Source organism: Cervus elaphus, chromosome 30, assembly GCF_910594005.1.
Source record: "Cervus elaphus chromosome 30, mCerEla1.1, whole genome shotgun sequence".
NCBI lineage: Eukaryota > Metazoa > Chordata > Mammalia > Artiodactyla > Cervidae > Cervus > Cervus elaphus.
In genome coordinates, this window is record NC_057844.1 from 64,981,145 (window position 1) to 64,999,310 (window position 18,166).

Here is an 18,166-nt window from a genome sequence, read left to right on the forward strand (position 1 = left end):
TAAGCAGCTCACAAGGAAATTTTTGGTTTCCTAGTGCATATAAAATTGATGTTTACACTATACAGTAGTCTATTAAGTGTGTAATAGTATTATGCCCCCAAAATGTGCATGGCTTACTTAAACAATTTGCTACTAAAAATTGGTAACCGTCATCTGAGCCTTCAGAAATTTTAGTAATCTTTTATATTCTGCTGGAAGGTCTTGCCTCAGTGTTAATGGCAGTGGGTTGGTTGCTGAAGATTAGGGTGGCAATTTCTTGACGTAAGACAACAATGAAATTTGCTGTATCAATTTACTTTTCCTTTCATGAATGATTTCTCTCTAGCGTGGCATGCTGTTTGATAACACTTTACCCATAGTAGAACTTCTTTCGAAGTTGGGGTCAGTCCTCTCAAACCCTTCTGCTGCTTTATCAGCTAAGTTTATGTCATATTCTAAATCCTTCATTGTCATTTCAACAATCTTCATAGTATCTTTACCAGGAGTAAAGTCCAGCTCAAGAAACCACTTTTTTCACTCATGTATAAGAAGCAATTCCTCGTCTGTGGAAGGCTTTTCATGAGACTGCAGCAGTTCACTCACATGATCAGGCTCTACTTGCAGTTCTAGTTCTTTTTCTGTTTCACAGTCATCTTCAATTACTCCCTTCACGGATGTTTTGAATCCCTCAAAGTCATCTGTGAGGGTTGGAATCAACTTCTTGCAAATTCTTATTAATGTTGATATTTTGACCTCTTCCCATGAGCCACAAATGTTGATGGCATCAAAAACCATGAATACTTTCTAGAAGGTTTTCAATTAACTTTGCTCTGACCCATCAGAAGGAACACCATTTATGACAGCTATGAGCTGTATGAAATGTATTTCTTTAATAATGTCATGTGATTTTATATTGTGTTTCCCCGGTGGCTCAGAAGGTAAAGAATCTGTCTGCAATGCAGGAGACCTGGGTTAGATCCCTGGGTTGGGAAGATTCCCTGGAGAAGGGAATGGCTACCCGCTACAGTATTCCATTATTTTAAATTACTCTTTGATCCATGGGCTACAGAACATATTTGTGTTAGCAGGCATGAAAACAATATTAATCACATTGTTTATCTTCATCAGAGCTCATGAGTGACCAGGAACATTGTCAAAGAATAGTAATATTTTGAAAGAAATCTTTTCCTTAAGCAGTAGGTCTCAACAGTGGGCTTAAAATATTCAGTAAATCATGTTGTTAACAGATATGTTGTCCACATCTTGGACTGATTGTTCCATTGATACGGCACAGGAAGAGTAGATGTAGCATAATCCTGAAGGGCCCCAGCATTTTAGAAATGGTAAGTAAACGTTGATTTCAACTTCAAGTCGCCAGCTACCATAGCCCCTAACAAGAGAGACAGCCTGTCCTTTCATGCTTTGAGGTCAAGCATTGACTTATATCTAGCTGTGAAAGTCATAGGTGACATCTCCTTCTCATATAAGGCTGGTTTGTCTACATTGAAAATGTGTTATTTAGTGTAGCCACCTTCATTAATTAATCTTAGCTGAATCTTCTAAATAATTTGATGTAACTTCTGCATCAGCATTTGCTGCTTTCCTTAAATCTCATGATACAGCCTCTACTGGCTGAAAACTTTTCTCTTATAGCTTCCTCTCCTCTATGAGCCTTCATAGAATTGAAAAGAATTAGGGCCTTAATTTGGGTTAGGCTCAGCTGGTAAAGAATCTGCCTGCAATGCAGGAGACCTGGGTGCAATCCCTAGGTTGGGAAGATCCCCTGGAGAAGAGAATGGCTATCCACTCCAGTATTCTGGCCTGGAGAACTCCATGGACTGTATAGTACATGGGGTCACAAAGAGTTGGACATGACTAAGCAACTTTCACTTTTGCTTTGGCTTAAAGGAATGTTGTGGTTTGTTTGATCTTCTATGTAGACCACTAAGATTTCCTCCATATCTACAGTTAGGCTGTTTTGCTTTCTTATCCTTGTGTTCATTGGAATAGAACTTTTAATTTCCTTCAAGAATTTCCTTTTTCTTCACAACACAGCTGACTATTAGACATCAGAGCCTCACTTGCAGTCTATTTTAGCCTTCTACATGCCTTCCTCACTAAGCTGGATCTTTTCTTGCTTTTGATTAAAGTGAGAGATGTGAGATCATTTGACCATTCCTTTCACTTGAACACAGAGAGAGGGAGATGGGCAGGGGAAAGATATGGGAAAACAACTGATTGGTGGAACAGTCAGAACACACACAGTGTTTATTAAGTTTGCTAACTTAATCTCTGCTCTGCCCCAGGAAAGGTTAATTTCCCATCTGTGCTATCTCATTTTCCTACACTCACCATCACCTCTTGGCATGTTTCTTGTCTCACTAGCACATCTCTTCTTCTTCTTCTTTTTTTTTTTTTTTTTTTGCATGTTCTCGTCTCTTTTTTTAATTGCTTTGTTTCTTCCACACCTACCATAGTGTCTCACATAGAGTAGACACTGTAAATGTTTTAACAATGAAACCATAAATAAAGATGCAATGGGAGACAAAGGAGATAAATGACATTTGGAATTCTCCCTTTAAAGATCAAAGTGAACAGTATGGTGGTACGGCAGCCAAGGAAGTAAGAAATAAACTTCAGGGAGATATATTTCTAGAATTTCACAGGTGCTGCAAATCAAACAAACAAAAACACCTACATCTCTATATATTGAGGAAAACAGGAAGCAAAACCAACCCATGTGTTTCTTCATGGCTCACTGAACTCTTTAGTACAGGAGACAGTGAGAAATGACTCTAGCAATAGATAACTTTCCCCAGTCCGATAGCAAATGAAATCAATGCTTAGTAAATACAGAGGCCTAAATTAGCACATTTGATATGTCACATTTTGCTAATTGATATGCATTTGACCCTAGAACAATAGGGGTTTGAACTGCTAGTATCCATTTATTCATTTTTTTTCCGAAAGGTGAATACTACAAGATCTGCAGTTGGTAGAGTAGCTACAGATACAGAGGAACTGTGGATGTGTGTGGCTGATGAAATTATAGGTGCTTAGTAAGTCAGCATCCCTAACCTCCATGTTCAATGATGAAGAACATGGTGCACACTAAACATACTCTGAACAGTAGAATGCTAGCAGAATATATAAATGATTTTAAGTGCCCATGTTATCTTGGGCATAAATAATAGAAATATGTTACACATATAAATAGGGAATAATGCAATGTTTATATTGTGTTATAAATGATTTAAATAGAGAATACCAATTTAATCCATTATTTAAAAGAAACTAATACAATTTTTGAAGTATAATTGACAGTATCCTTTTCTGACATATCTTTCCTTATACTTATTGCCTTAAAAATGATTTTAAAGTGAAACTTTCCTTTTCCTTTTTCCTGCTTTATGCTGCTGTGATTTTTAATGATATATTCTGAAATCATTTTCAAATTTTTGTTTTGCTTTTATTTAAAAAAAATCCTCACAACCTCTTCCAAGAAGCCAGAATAAAAGGCGTGAGTTAAAGGGAGTGGTTGAGAATGTGGTAGAGGCAAATTTTGTCTTAAAATGCTTTCTTGGGAATATCCGTTCCATACTAACCTGTTACTGTATTGCCTAGAATTAAGTGTGAGATCAATTTATGTATATTGAGACTTTGAGCAGATAACAATACTGGAAAAAATGAAGTGTGTTTCCTAAGATTAAAGAAAGGCCCTTAAAGAGGACCTGTTATGTAGAGAGTGTAGAGAGGAGTAAAATTGTGGTGCTGGGTACAAACGAATGGCTTTAGAGAGCCACCTTGCTCTGTGTGTGTGTGTTGGTGGCGGGGGCGGGGGGGGGAGGGGGGTTGGTCTCTCAGTTGTGTCCAACTCTGCGACCCCATGGACTGTAGCCCACCAGGCTCCTCTGTCCAAGGGATTCCTCAGGCAAGAGTACTGGAGTGGATTGCTCTCTCTTTAGGGGTGTATTATATGTTGACTTGCATTGTGGTCTGTCACAATTACAGATGACATAAGTCTCAGAATTTCCAGTCTTGTGTCACTGAACTCGTGAGATACATGCTCCCTTGCTGGTTTCAGGAAACTGTTTGCAGGAAACAATGTTACTGAATCTGCCTCTATGTTACCTTAATGGACTTGTGTGACTCTGGTTTCTATGTCTTGGAAAGATCAGTGGCACAGACAGAATTTCCACAAAAAATGGCCAATGCAAATTCATTCTTCTCAACTAGGGAGTGAGACATAAGTCAGGGTGACAGCTGGCAGCATCCCCAGTATCAGACCCTATCGATCTATGGCTTCTTAGCATTAGTTTTAAGGTGTTCATCTGGTCGGAGCCCTCATTCATTCCTCTAGCAACTGTGGTGTGGTGGGGGAAGTGAAGTTTGAGTTGTAAATGTGTGGGCTTTTCTGGACAATGAAATACATTGTTCTTACCAGTTTATGATTTTAATTTAATTAATTTAAAATTAATTAGTTTGTTTTTTCATTAAAGCTGTAAGTAAGTTCTAGATTGAGATCTTTTTTTTAATTTTTTTTTTTGAGATCTTTTTAAAGGGTGTGCTCTTCATGAAATAACACATTTTAAAGTTAATTTTTATTGGAGTACAGTTGACTTACAGTGTTGTATTTTTTTCTGATGTACAACATAGTAAATCAGTTATACATACCCATTTATCCACTCTTTTTTAGATTTTATTCCCATATAGATTATTACAGATTTCTGTAGTGAATCAAGTTCTCTATGCTATCGGATAGGTCCTTATTATCTATTTTTACCTTTAGCAGTGTGTAAATGTCAATCTCAATTTCCTAGTTTATCCCTCCCCAGCTTACCCTCTGGTAATCATAAATTTGCTTTTTATATCTGTAACTCTGTTTCTGCTTTGTAGATAAGTTCATTAGTAACCTTTTTAAAATCCCACATGTAAGCAATATCTTATGATTCTTGTCTTTCTCTAACTGACTTTCTTTACTCCATATGACAATTTCTAAGTCCATTCATGTTGCTCCAAATAACTCTGCCACAAACTGTAGGAAAAATGCAAATGTTTTAAGATATTTTCTGTTGCTTATGATACCATCTTATCCCAAGCTATATAATTTCTGGGAATATTTTTAGAAATTGTATTCCCTTTCATATTATCCTGTGTTACTTTTGTTCCCAAGCCCTATGTGTTTTTTTTTTTTCTTTGTTTTGTTTTCCTTTTTACTTAAAGAAATGCAAATTCTCTAAAAAGTCATTTTGTTATAATTGTTATAATTGTCTGAGTTATGATTGTCTCCTCTCTCTGATGAATCCTTTGATATTTTCCAACAATGGAAGAAGGGAGAACTACGATTCACAGCCTGTGTGTTTCCCCACCCCTTCCCAATTCCACCGTCTCCTGCAGGACTTTCTCTGTGGTCACTTTACCTCCCACCACATTCTGCTTGTTATATAGTGACAGAGAAGTGGGCATCTGAGTCTCAAAGTGAGTATTACTGTAGTCAAGTTCTGGGAGCCCTCATTCCTGGTTGGTTTGTACCTTGGATGTCTGACCTAGAATCCGTCAGTAGGAAAGGAGTAGAATAGCTCCTGACCTTCTTTAAGACCAGCAGGCTTGTCCTACTTTCAGTACTAAGGCGTGTACTAATGAGCTTTCGATAATTTTGCTCAATCCTACCCATTCACCTTATATTTCATTGAAAGGTCTCCACTATTCTGTCCACACGATTTCTTAATCATTGGGTTCTAGATGGGTTTTTTCCCCCTATTTTGTTTTGTGAAAATATATGCATTTTCCTCTTTGCAAGTCACCATGAATACTTTAGTGACAAGTTGGGAGAAATAACAGAAAGACGAGCCACTCTAAATGCATTTTTAAATGAAAAACCCAAAGCAATAAGTACATTTTCCAAGATAGCTATCTGTAAAAATTTCAATAAATAAAAGACATCTTAATTAACACAGAAAGAAATATCTCTGAGAATTAACTGTGTACAGATGCCAATAGATAGGGAAGTCTTTTGGAGGAAGCTATCTTCTGGATTTTAATATTCCAGATGTTGATATGTTATTCTCCCCTGCTTCTTCTTTTTCATTTCCCCTCTGTAATATGCCGTGAGCTCTTCTGCATTTTCAATGCTTTTTTAGAAGAGAAGGGGGGTGGCTCCTCTTCACGCTTTGGAGATGAATGATATCATCAGTCATCAAAAATTCACATGGATCATTACTGCATTCACATTAATTTATGCTCAATTAACACACTCAGAATCAGTTTTCTGTGGCATTGAGCCAATTGGCTTTACCGCTTCTGGCTCTGAAAGGTTCATTTTGTTTCTGTTCACTGGTAATACAATGAGCTACAGTCCTCATCCCTGTTCTTAAGTCTTCAGGTCTTTGTGCATGAATTGAACAAGGCCAGCAAGGGGTAAAGAGGCTGTGACTGAGTTGCTGGCTGAGAGCCCTGGTCTTGCATCTTGGCAGCTGGTTCCCACACAGATGTGGGGCGCCACACCTGAGCAGCAGCGTCATGGAGATGTGTCATGAAATGGTCCCCAGGAAGAAGACTCTGCTAGATTCAGAGGGACAGGCAGAGTAGGCTTTCCACCGCTGAGTCCCTGAGCTCTTCTCTGAGGACTGAGGCAGTCAGCAGGGCTCGCTTTCCTACAGTGCAGATCAACAGGAAGAGAGCTCCTTTAATTTCCAGACCTTCTGGAAATAACCCTTTCAGTTCAGTTCAATTCAGTTCAGTCGCTCAGTTGTGCCTGACTCTTGAGACCGCATGAATCGCAGCACGCCAGGCCTCCCTGTCCATCACCAACTCCCGGAGTTTACTCAAACTCATGTCCATCAAGTTGGTGATGCCATCCAACCATCTCATCCTCTGTCGTCCCCTTCTCCTCCTGCCGCCAATCCCTCCCAGCATCAGGGTCTTTTCCAGTGAGTCAACTCTTCGCATGAGGTGGTCAGAGTATTGGAGTTTCAGCTTCAGCATCAGTCCTTCCAATGAACACCCAGGACTGATCTCCTTTAGGATGGACTGGTTGGATCTCCTTGCAGTCCAAGGGACTCTCAAGAGTCTTCTCCAACACCACAGTTCAAAAGCATCAGTTCTTCAGTGCTCAGCTTTCTTCACAGTCCAACTCTCACAACCATACATGACCACTGGAAAAACCATAGCCTTCCTTGACCAGACGGACCTTTGTTGGCAAAGTAATGTCTCTGCTTTTTAATATGCTGTCTAGGTTGATCATAACTTTCCTTCTAAGGAGGAAGCATGTTTTAATTTAATGGCTCTAGTCACCATCTGCAGTGATTTTGGAGCCCCAAAAAATAAAGTCTGACACTGCTTCCACTGTTTCCCCATCTATTTCCCATGAGGTGATGGGACCAGATGCCATGATCTTAGTTATCTGAATGTTGAGCTTTAAGCCAACTTTTTCACTCTTCTCTTTCACTTTATCAAGAGGCTCTTTAGTTCCTCTTCACTTTCTGCCATAAGGGTGGTGTCATCTGCATATCTGAGGTTATTGATATTTCTCCCGGCAATCTTGTTCCAGCTTGTGCTTCTTCCAGCCCAGTGTTTCTCATGATGTACTCTGCATATAAGTTAAACAAGTAGGGTGACAATATACAGCCTTGACATACTCCTTTTCTTATTTGGAACCAGTCTGTTGTTCCATGTCCAGTTCTAACTGTTGCTTCCTTAGCTGCATATAGGTTTCTCAAGAGGCAGGTCAGGTGGTCTGGTATTCCCATCTCTTTCAGAGTTTTACAGTTTATTGTGATCCACACAGTCAAAGGCTTTGGCATAGTCAATACAGCAGAAATAGATGTTTTTCTGGAACTCTCTTGCTTTTTTGATGATCCAGCGGATGTTGTCAATTTGATCTCTGGTTCCTCTGCCTTTCCTCAAACCAGCTTGAACATCTGGAAGTTCATGGTTCACGTGTTGCTGAAGCCTGGTTTGGAGAATTTTGAGCATTACTTTACTAGTGTGTGTGGGAGAAGGCAATGGCACCCCACTCCAGTACTCTTACCTGGAAAATCCATGGACGGAGGAGCCTGGTAGGCTGCAGTGCATGGGGTCGCGAAGAGTCAGAGATGACTGAGTGACTTCACTTTCACTTTTCACTTTTATGCATTGGAGAAGGAAATGGCAACCCACTCCAGTGTTCTTGCCTGGAGAATCCCAGGGATGGGGTCGCATAGAGTCGGACACAACTGAAGTGACTTAGCAGCAGTAGCAGTTACTTGTGTGTGAGATGAGTGCAATTGTGTGGTAGTTTGAGCATTCTTTGGCATTGCCTTTCTTTGGGATTGGAATGAAACTGATCTTTTCCAGTCCTGTGGCCACTGCTGAGTTTTCCAAATTTGCTGGCATATTGAGTGCATCATTTTCACAGCATCATCTTTCAGGATTTGAAATAGCTCAGCTGGAATTCCATCACCTCCACTACAGCTAAACATGGGAGAATGTGCAATTCAAAATTGAAATCTCTGTCTGTGGCATTCCCCAGGCAGGAGTATTAGAGTGGGTTTCCATTTCATTCTCCAGGGTATCTTCCCAACCCACGGATTAAATCTGGGTCTCCTGCATTGCAGGCAGATTGTTTACCATTTGAGATACCAGAGAAGCCCACATTTTTTACTGTTCTAGTTAATAACTGAAGACTTTTTTTTATAGTTTTTCTTATTTTATTAAGATATGTATTTCTTTTTATTTTTTGTTAATTCATGCTAGGAGGATTTCAATAAGAGTTTATTTAGAGAAGTGTACTTTAGACATGTATTAACTACTTATTCATAGTAATTTACTTAGAATATAATAATCAGGAAAAAAAAAAGGGAGCGATGCTAAAGGTCGTAGCAAGAATCATACCTCTTATTATTTTTTCTGCCATTTATCTGTCACCTATCAACATCTCCTCTGATGTAAAACCCACATTATTTAACAGTGGTTCTTTCAAACATGCTCTTTATGTTATTATGTTAGGGATATAATTCCCAGATCTGAAGATTGGGAAGGAGGAGACAGGCTTTGAGAATGCCATCAGCAAAATTGCTGGATGGGCTAGTCAACAGAATAGTGAATATCTATCAGAAAGATTTGGAGAAACTTAGATCAGGAAACTTTATCTTGAGTTCCAGATTCAAGCCCAGATAAGCAATCTTGAAGGAATGGGATGTAAAGGAAAAAAAAAAAAAATGGAACTACCATTTATTTTATGCTTACCTTAGTGCAATGCATTATTGTATGTGCCTTATATCTCATATCAGACTCAGTAAAATATGACATGAGTATTGTATTATCCCTAGGCTTCCTGGGTGGCTCAGTGGTAAAGAATCTGCCTGCTGATGCAGGAGATGAAACAGACTCAGGATTGATTCCTGGGTTGAGAAGATCGCCTGGAGGAGGAAATAGCAATGTACTCCAGTATTCTAGGCTAGGAAACCCCATGGACAGAGGAGCCTGGCAGGCTACAGTCCATGGGGTCATAAAGAGTCAGACATGACTGAACACACACTATATCATCCCTATTGCACAGATGAATAAGTGGAGGCACAGAAGGTAAGGAACATGCCTTGGACCACACAGTTAGTCATGACATGCTGGGATACAGGTCTCCAGGTGTCAATCTAGAGCCTGCTCATTATCTAGGGCTACATAGCCTCCAGGAAAAAGGAGTCAGAAGCTTTGGTGCGGGTGTGTGTGGTGGGGAGAAAATTGGCTAAAGTTGGGTGAAGATGCCTTAAGTTCAGGAGTACTTTGAATGGAATAAGGACAAAATTACCTACTAAGACCAGTAGACTGTACAAGCCATTCATTTTTCTCCAACAAAGAATCCAAGTGGCATATTGCAGAAATGCATGACTCTTCTCTGTAATAGCAAACCAAAAACTACAGCTATAGTAACCAAATATCCCAGCCATCCCAGTGATTATCAAGATTCCCTCACTCATCATGATGAGCTGAATTCACAGAAAAATGAAGGGAAAAAAAGGAAGGTGTATGCTGAAAAGTCAGTAAGCAGAAATGGAAAGGGTTAGAGGAAACTGACGAATATGGAGGGTAAACGTACAAAATAACCTGGAAAAACAGTGATCAGGTAAAAAAGCGAAGAGAATAAAGAGATAATATCTTTATAGAAACATGCCAGGAATTTATTTTAATTTGCATAATACCAAAATATTTATCAAGTGTTTCTTTTGTGTTAGATGCTACTAGGCTTAGAACTGGCAATGAATATATGAATGTATAAGCCTTACTCTCAAAAAATGAATTCATAATCTAATGGTTGATAGGCAAAAATAACTGAATTTGGAAAATGGAGAGCAAGGACCTTTGAGAGTCCAAGGAAGTATTCCAAATATTAATTATACTTGGAAGATTAACAATGGCATAGATCCAAATGTAGTTTCTCCCTGTCTAGTTTCAAGGCTTTTGTTCTTAATCCATGACAGAACACCAAAGCTCAGCAAAAAAGTGACATGAAGTTTCAAACTGAAATAGATGCTTGACACGGTAGTGTTTTTGCTTTTGACCTGTGTACCTGCAGCTAACAATACAACATGGCTTAATATTCTGGTCTCTTTCTTCTGAGACTAGGATCTTTTGAATACCCTTGTGTGTGTGTGTGTGTGTGTGTTAATTGCTCAGTCATGTCCAACTTTTTGTGACCCCATGGACTGTAGCCCACAAGGCTCCTCTGCCCATGGAATTCTCCAGTCAGGAATACTGGAGTGGGTTGCCATTCCTTTCTCCAGGGGATCTTCCTGACCCAGGGATTGAACCTGGGTCTTCTGCATTGCAGGCAGATTTTTACTTTCTCTAGGGCTGCCAGGGAAGCCCCTGATAGCTGTAGGCACGGAGACAATTGTTATTTTGTTGGGTACAGTATTGAGAAAACCATGCAACAACACACTTGCAAACCAAGGAGACTCTATGATTCAGTGATTTTAGAAACCGAAGTCATCAGCAAGAATTTTTCAAATACAAATTTTAACTTAAAAAACTAGTAATCACTAACCGTTCAAAAAATTCTGTGAAGATAAAAATCAGACAAGAAGTACTTAAAGCATACAAGAAGCATTAGATTCTAATGAACTATCACTATAAAATTGTATATTGTGCTTTCAATGCAACTATTAATTTCATGGTAGGACTTCTCTGTTAGCTAAGGGTCCCTGTGAGCCTTGCCTGGTATTTAATTTTGTGGGCCAAATATGGGACAGTACAGCAGACTCACGGGTACTCTTTTCTCTTTTAAGGTTCAAAACAGAGCTAAAATATTTTCTTCTGCAAAGTGAATTACTTACCTTTTTAAAAAAGATGCAGCCTGGGGAAAGATTATTCTAGATCTACATAAGACAGATAACCCATATAGCACGGATTACCTAATTTGTGATCTGGAAATTAATTTTGGCATAAAATACATTTAAGTCTATATTATTGGGTCTTAGCTTTTAAAGGTAGTTTTTAACTTCAATTTTTTTTAAATAAAATCAAAGAAATGCAAGTTTGTAGACCTGCTAAATCACTTGGGATCTTACAAGTAAAAATCTCTTCCTACTAGAGCAAAAATGGCTGAAGTGAATTCCTTTGTCAGCAAATAGTGTTGCAAGATAAAAAGAATATGCTGTGAAAAAAGAAACAAGTATTAGGACAAGTTTTTCACTCTGGGAGGTGTTCTGTAAGGCTGATAAAGTACCAGATGTTTCTAACACATCACAGCTTATGATATTTGCTAAATTCTATTTCTTGGTGTTATAATATATGCACATTTTTTTCCTGAACCAATAAAGGAAGCATAACAGAGAAGATGCGTTTTTCGAAAAATAAATGGCTTCCTTTGTAAAAGTAATGTTTTATGGGAAAACAATGCAAATGTAATCACTGATGAAAATTTGAGAGGCGCAGTATAAAAGTGAGTCTCATCCATCACATCATTCATTGGCATGTGATTGTGACAAGAGGTTGAAACCAGAAGTGCATAAAGTATTACAGGATATCATCGATGCAGTTAATTTTATTAAAACAAGAGCTTTTTCAAAATAGAAAAGAAATTGAACAATAGTTTGCAATAAAACTTGGAGTTTTCAAGAAACTCTTTTATATCCAAATATTTACTCACTGCCTTCTGGCAAGGAACACTATAGGGTTGATAAAGATAACACTTCAAATAAAATGACAGATATTTCAAATCAGCTGACATTTTCTGTGATATCAATAAGATATGCTAGCTAGCTTAACATTTCAGAATATAAACATACTTTATTTATCCCTTTATAGCAAAAATGCCATTTGATCAATGTTGACAAAAATCTCCTTTTAGTATATAATTCTTGCTAAGTAGAATTTAGGAAAGTTTTCATTAGTATTCAGGTATTTGATATTGAAACCAAAATCAGTATGATTTTGTAAATAGAAAAAAATCAGATATCCATGGTTCAAATACGTGGAAACAAAGTTTTCTAAATTATTTGAGCATCAGGGATTTCTAGATCTTCCAAATAAGCACTACAGTGAGTTTTATATTATTCATTTGTAGAAAAACTACATCAAAGAAGATGAAAATCAATAAGCCATATTTCAACAAAGGCTTTTACATCATCATATCAATATTCACTATAGTCTATAATTCAGTCATTTCACTTGAATTAATATTTTTGTAAGACCACTCTCTCAGTTATGATGGTTATTAAACTAATGAACAAAATAAACCAAACTTAAAAACAGACTTCCAAGTCACTCAGTTCAGTTCAGTTGCTCAGTCATGTCCGACTCTTTGCGATCCCATGGACTGCAGCACGCCAGGCCTCCTGTCCATCACCAACTCCCAGAGTTTACTCACACTCTTGTCCATTGAGTCAGTGATGCCATCCAACCATCTCATCCTCTGTCGTCCCCTTCTTCTCCCATCTTCAGTCTTTCCCAGCAGTAGGGTCTTTTCCAATGAGTCAGCTCTTTGCATCAGGTGGCCAAAGTATTGGAGTTTCAGCTTCAGCATCAGTCCTTCCAGTGAACACCCAGGACTGATCTCCTTTAGGATGGACTGGTTGGATCTCCTTGCAGTCCAAGGGGCTCTCAAGAGTCTTCTCCAGCACCACAGTTCTAAGTCACTATGCTCTATTAAAAGGAAACCAACACTTAAACATAATTAAGAATATTTTTTCTCACAATTACAAAATTGTGTTATGAGAGCTTCCCTGGTGGCTCAGATGGCAGAGAATCTGCCTGCAATGCAGGAGACTCAGGTTTGATCCCTGGGTCAGGAAGATCCCCTGGAGAAAGGAATGGCTACCCACTGTAGTTTTCTTGCCTAGAGAATCCCATGGACAGAGGAGCCTGGTGGGACACAGTATACGGGGTTGCACACTATGGAGTCGCAAAGAGTTGGACACCACTGAATGACTTAAGCACGCACATACACACACATGATCAAAACTAATATGAAACAAAATTTGGTGTTAATGTTATATATTTCATCTCTCTATTATTCAGTATAATCTTCTACTTTTCGTCTAAGTTTTGAAGTACTTATGAGATGTTATTACAGTAAAATATTTCATATAACTAGCAAGGAAATGCACATTTGTTGGAAGTACAGGTGATTTTTAACAAAATTCGGAGATCTAAGCAAAATGATAGCATTGTGCCCTTTTGGGATATGAGACTCTCATATGCCAGTGGTATCATTTAAAACTACTTAACTACTGGAAATAGAACTGCCATATGACCCAGCAATCCCACTTTTGGGCATACACACTGAGGAAACCAGATCTGAAAGAGACACGTGCACCCCAATGTTCATTGCAGCACTGTTTATAATAGCCAGGACATGGAAGCAACCTAGATGCCCATCAGCAGATGAATGGATAAGGAAGCTGTGGTACATATACACCATGGAATATTACTCAGCTGTCAAAAAGAATTCATTTGAATCAGTCCTAATGAGATGGATGAAACTGGAGCCCATTATACAGAGTGAAGTAAGCCAGAAAGATAAAGAACATTACAGCATACTAACACATATATATGGAATTTAGAAAGATGGTAATGATAACCCTATATGCAAAACAGAAAAAGAGACACAGAAATACAGAACAGACTTTTGAACTCTGTGGGAGAATGTGAGGGTGGGATGTTTCAAAAGAACAGCATGTATACTATCTATGGTGAAACAGATCACCAGCCCAGGTGGGATGCATGAGACAAGTGCTCGGGCCTGGTGCACTGGGAAGACCCAGAGGAGTCGGGTGAAGAGGGAGGTGGGAGGGGGGATCGGGATGGGGAATAAGTGTAAATCTATGGCTGATTCATATCAATGTATGACAAAACCCACTGAAATGTTGTGAAGTAATTAGCCTCCAACTAATAAAAAAATTAAAAAAAAAAATAAATAAAACTACTTAACTGTCACAAGCTTGTGGGGAACTTCAATATTAAAATATAACATAAGATAGTTAACAATAGCATTGTCACTGTAATATTGTGATTAAGGTAATAAATATCAGTCAGATTGGATTCAAGAACAACTGGAATTTCCAGTACTAATTTGCCCTTCGAACTTGAGCCACTTACGTCACCTTTATGAGCATTAGTTTCCACACCTACAAGATGTCAATAATGGCATTTAATGTTCTGCATGTTGTGGGAAATTGAGTGTGATGATCTATGTATGGCTTTTTATTACTGTCTATTAAATAGTAGCTTTTAAATTGCTTAATAATTAGCAATTATAATAAATTACTAAAACAAAAACAATGCAATTTAATATATATATATGCTATTATATGATTCTAGAACCTGTTGAGAATTTTATAAGATGAAAAAATATCCCAGTAATTTGTTTTTAATAGATCTAACAATAAAATATTCACTATTTTAGCAATAAAAATGTCAGTATATATATTTATACACATCTCACACCTCCATGTACAATCAAAAGAATGAGAAGTTTGTCATTTTTTCACCCTAAAATCAGATTTACCAGACTTCCCTGGTAACTCAGCTGGTAGAGAACCTGCCTACAATGCGGGAGACCCAGGTTCGATCCCTGGTTTGGGAAGATACCCTGGAGAAGGGCATGGCAACCCACTCCAGTATTCTTGCCTGAAGAATCCCATGGACAGAGGAGCCTGGTGTGCTATATAGTCCAGAGGGCTGCAAAAGGTGGACATGACTGAGAATCTAAACAAGTTCAGATCAATAGTCCGACAAGACTGAGCAACTAATACACACACAACTTCTTGGTCTGTAGTGAGGCCAACTCTTCCAAAGTTCTTCCATTGAGAGCCTTTCAGGAAAGCAAGGAGAAAGAAAGTGATAGATTGATTAGTATAGTTTGATTATTCTTTTATTTGAAAATAAAAGCACTTATTGCTGCAAACTATTTGCTTTGGGCTACTTGGCCATGATTTGTAGATAGACATTGATGATGGGCATATCATTTTTCCATACAAGGTTTTATGAGCCCAATATATGATCCAAAAGCAGATGTGAATTAGGGGTTCTCTGATATAAGAATGGATATAGGGATGAGTAACACTGAAAACCTCATTAAGTTCCTTCTTTGCAAATAATGATCCATGCTGGGATTCTAAGTGTATTAAAAAATAAAAACCAAAAAAAAAAATTAGGGAGACTTGTTAACTAAGAGGAGCAATTTTCTGTGTTCAATTTTGTGCCATCTTTAAATGCAGATTGTTGTTAAACTGAAGGTCATCACACTTGATGGCACATCACTGTGATTGACTCTGCAGGTCTCAGCAGCCCCCTTATCTATGTTCTTCACCTGTCACAGTGGGTGACTTCTCTTTGGCCTACCATTGGCTAATTATTGGCAAATTCTCCTTTTGCTACTAGCATTTCCCCCTCAATGGAAACTACACAGTGGAAGCAATGTTTCTCTATCCATCATAATGCTCTGAATTGTCAACAATGGATTCAAAGAAAAATGTCCCCTTTTCAATGAGTCAAGTGAGCATATGGATTGCTTCATTTGAAAATCCCATTAATACTGGGGGGAAACGGGTGGTATCTAATGAATCAGAAGTAAGTAATTTGAAAAGTGTGTTTGATAAGAATAATAACCAGAATTGAAAAGCATCAAAGATATTCTGGATAAGATTAATAAGGATATGAAAAGAGGAAAATTTAGCAGAAATATAAGTGGAGAGAGCTGAGAGTCAGTAATATGTCTACCTGGTTGGAATCAAAACAGAGATTCCAACCAGCACATTTAATTAAATATCCAAAGAGACTGTTAAAGAGCAGAGTTCCGTCAGAGCAAACAGTCCTCTGGTGTTCTCTTTTCTCCTTTATCCTTTTTTAAAGTTCTACTTCTTGTTTTCAAATAAAGAGCAAGGGAAGAGTGGAAGTTTGCCTCTGGCACCAGCTTCTCCTGCTGGAAGTTCACAATATTGACAATATATTGATCACAGTATTGACAATATACTCATCTACACTGAAGCTTTTCTTTATCTACCTTTGTTAGTCCTGTGAAGAAATACATACTGACCCTTCCAGTGCTAACCATTGAACATCTCCTCACTCCCTCCAGGCTCTTGTCATTACCCTTTCCACCAATTCCTTCACTGTATAAACATCTCAAGTAACTCCTGCTATAAATGTTGCTCTAAAAAACAGAGGAAACCTCCCTTGATTTTATGTTCCCAAATAGGTATATGAAAGTGAAAGTGAAGTCTCTCAGTCGTGTCTGACTCTTCGTTGGACAAGGCTACACCCCTTGGACTATAGCCTGCCAGGCTCCTCCGTCCATGAGATTTTCCAGGCAAGACTACTGGAGTGGGTTGCTGTTTCCTTAACTAGAGGATCTTCCCGATCCAAGGATCGAACCCGGGTCCCCGCACTTCAGGCAGACTCTTTACTATCTGAGCCACCAGGGAAGCCCTGGTATATAATAGGTATATAATACTCATTGATTTGTTCCATTGTTCAACAAATTTTTGGGGAGAGCGGTGTATGTATTATGTGTGTTCTGAAGTCTAAAATTATAGAAATGTGGAGAAATAAACATGCAAATAATGAAATTAAATGACTAATTAGGGGTCATAGAATGATAAAAGGAAGATAACAGATAGGATAGATGTTGACTTAAAGGTCAATTTTATATTGGAGCAGTTAGTGAAGATGCCACTGAAAGGAATAATGTTTAACCTGAGAATTGAATGCTAAGAAATATTGTGCTGCATGATAATCTGGGTCAGAGTGCTCTGGACAACTCCACAGTAAGTGCGAAGACCCCAAACAAGGCTGAAATTTGATATATTTTAAAAACAGAAGTAAGTCCAGCATGAATGACAGACATATACAATGTGGAACATGAGAAAATTCAACTTGCTGAGCAGAAGTCAGATCATAGAGGGCTTTGTAGACCAAGGTGAGAAGTGCTGATTTTACTTATAACTGGGAAGACATGGGATGGTTTTAAAGAAGGGAATCAAATAATCTAATTAGCTTTTTAGCCTTACTTGGATGTTTTGTGGTGATGGATGCCAAGGAACAAATAATAGAAGCAAGATCAATTAGGAAACTATAGAGCTTGTTAGGAAACTAGAGTTAATATTAAACTAGGGAGGTAATGAAGTAAGTGTAGAGAAGCAGAAGGATTTAGAATGTGTTTTGGATTTAGAACTGACCTCTTGGAGTGTTGGATATGAAATGTAATGGACATCTAGGAATAATTGTTAAGCTTTTGGGTTGAGTCAATAGGTACATGACTCCATTTGTGACTGAGATGCAAAGATGCAGTAAGAAACAAAGGCAGGAAACAACACAAATTGTGATACGTTTAAGGTAATTGGATGTTTCGTTCTGAAGTTTAGATGAATGGCCAGGGCAGGACTTATAAAATCAGAGTAAACACTTAAATACAAAGATATTGGCATATATATACGACCATGTGTAAAATAGCTAGCTAATGGGAAGCTCAGTCAGGCAGGGAGCCCAGTCAGGCACTTTGTGATGACCTAGAGGGGTGGGAAGAGGAGGAGGTAGGAGGGAGGCATGAGTCATATGGCTTATGACTCATTCAGATTGTTGTATGGCAGAAACTGACACATCATTGTAAAGCAATTACTCTCTTTCTGGAATATGTAAAACTCTGTGGAAAGAAAATATCAGCAGAGAAAATAAATGGATTGCAAAGCAGGGCATAGTATGGGCTGAATAT

The 18,166-nt window shown here is 38.3% G+C and overlaps 1 protein-coding gene and 1 non-coding gene across 2 annotated transcripts in view; both read left to right on the forward strand.

Annotated features, from left to right (window-relative positions):
• Positions 1-18,166, forward strand: part of GPC5 (glypican 5) — a 1,490,288-nt gene that overhangs the window by 1,117,764 nt on the left and 354,358 nt on the right. The window lies entirely within an intron of this gene.
• Positions 14,969-15,040, forward strand: TRNAC-ACA. Its single transcript has one exon. It is a non-coding gene; the product is annotated as a tRNA-Cys (tRNA).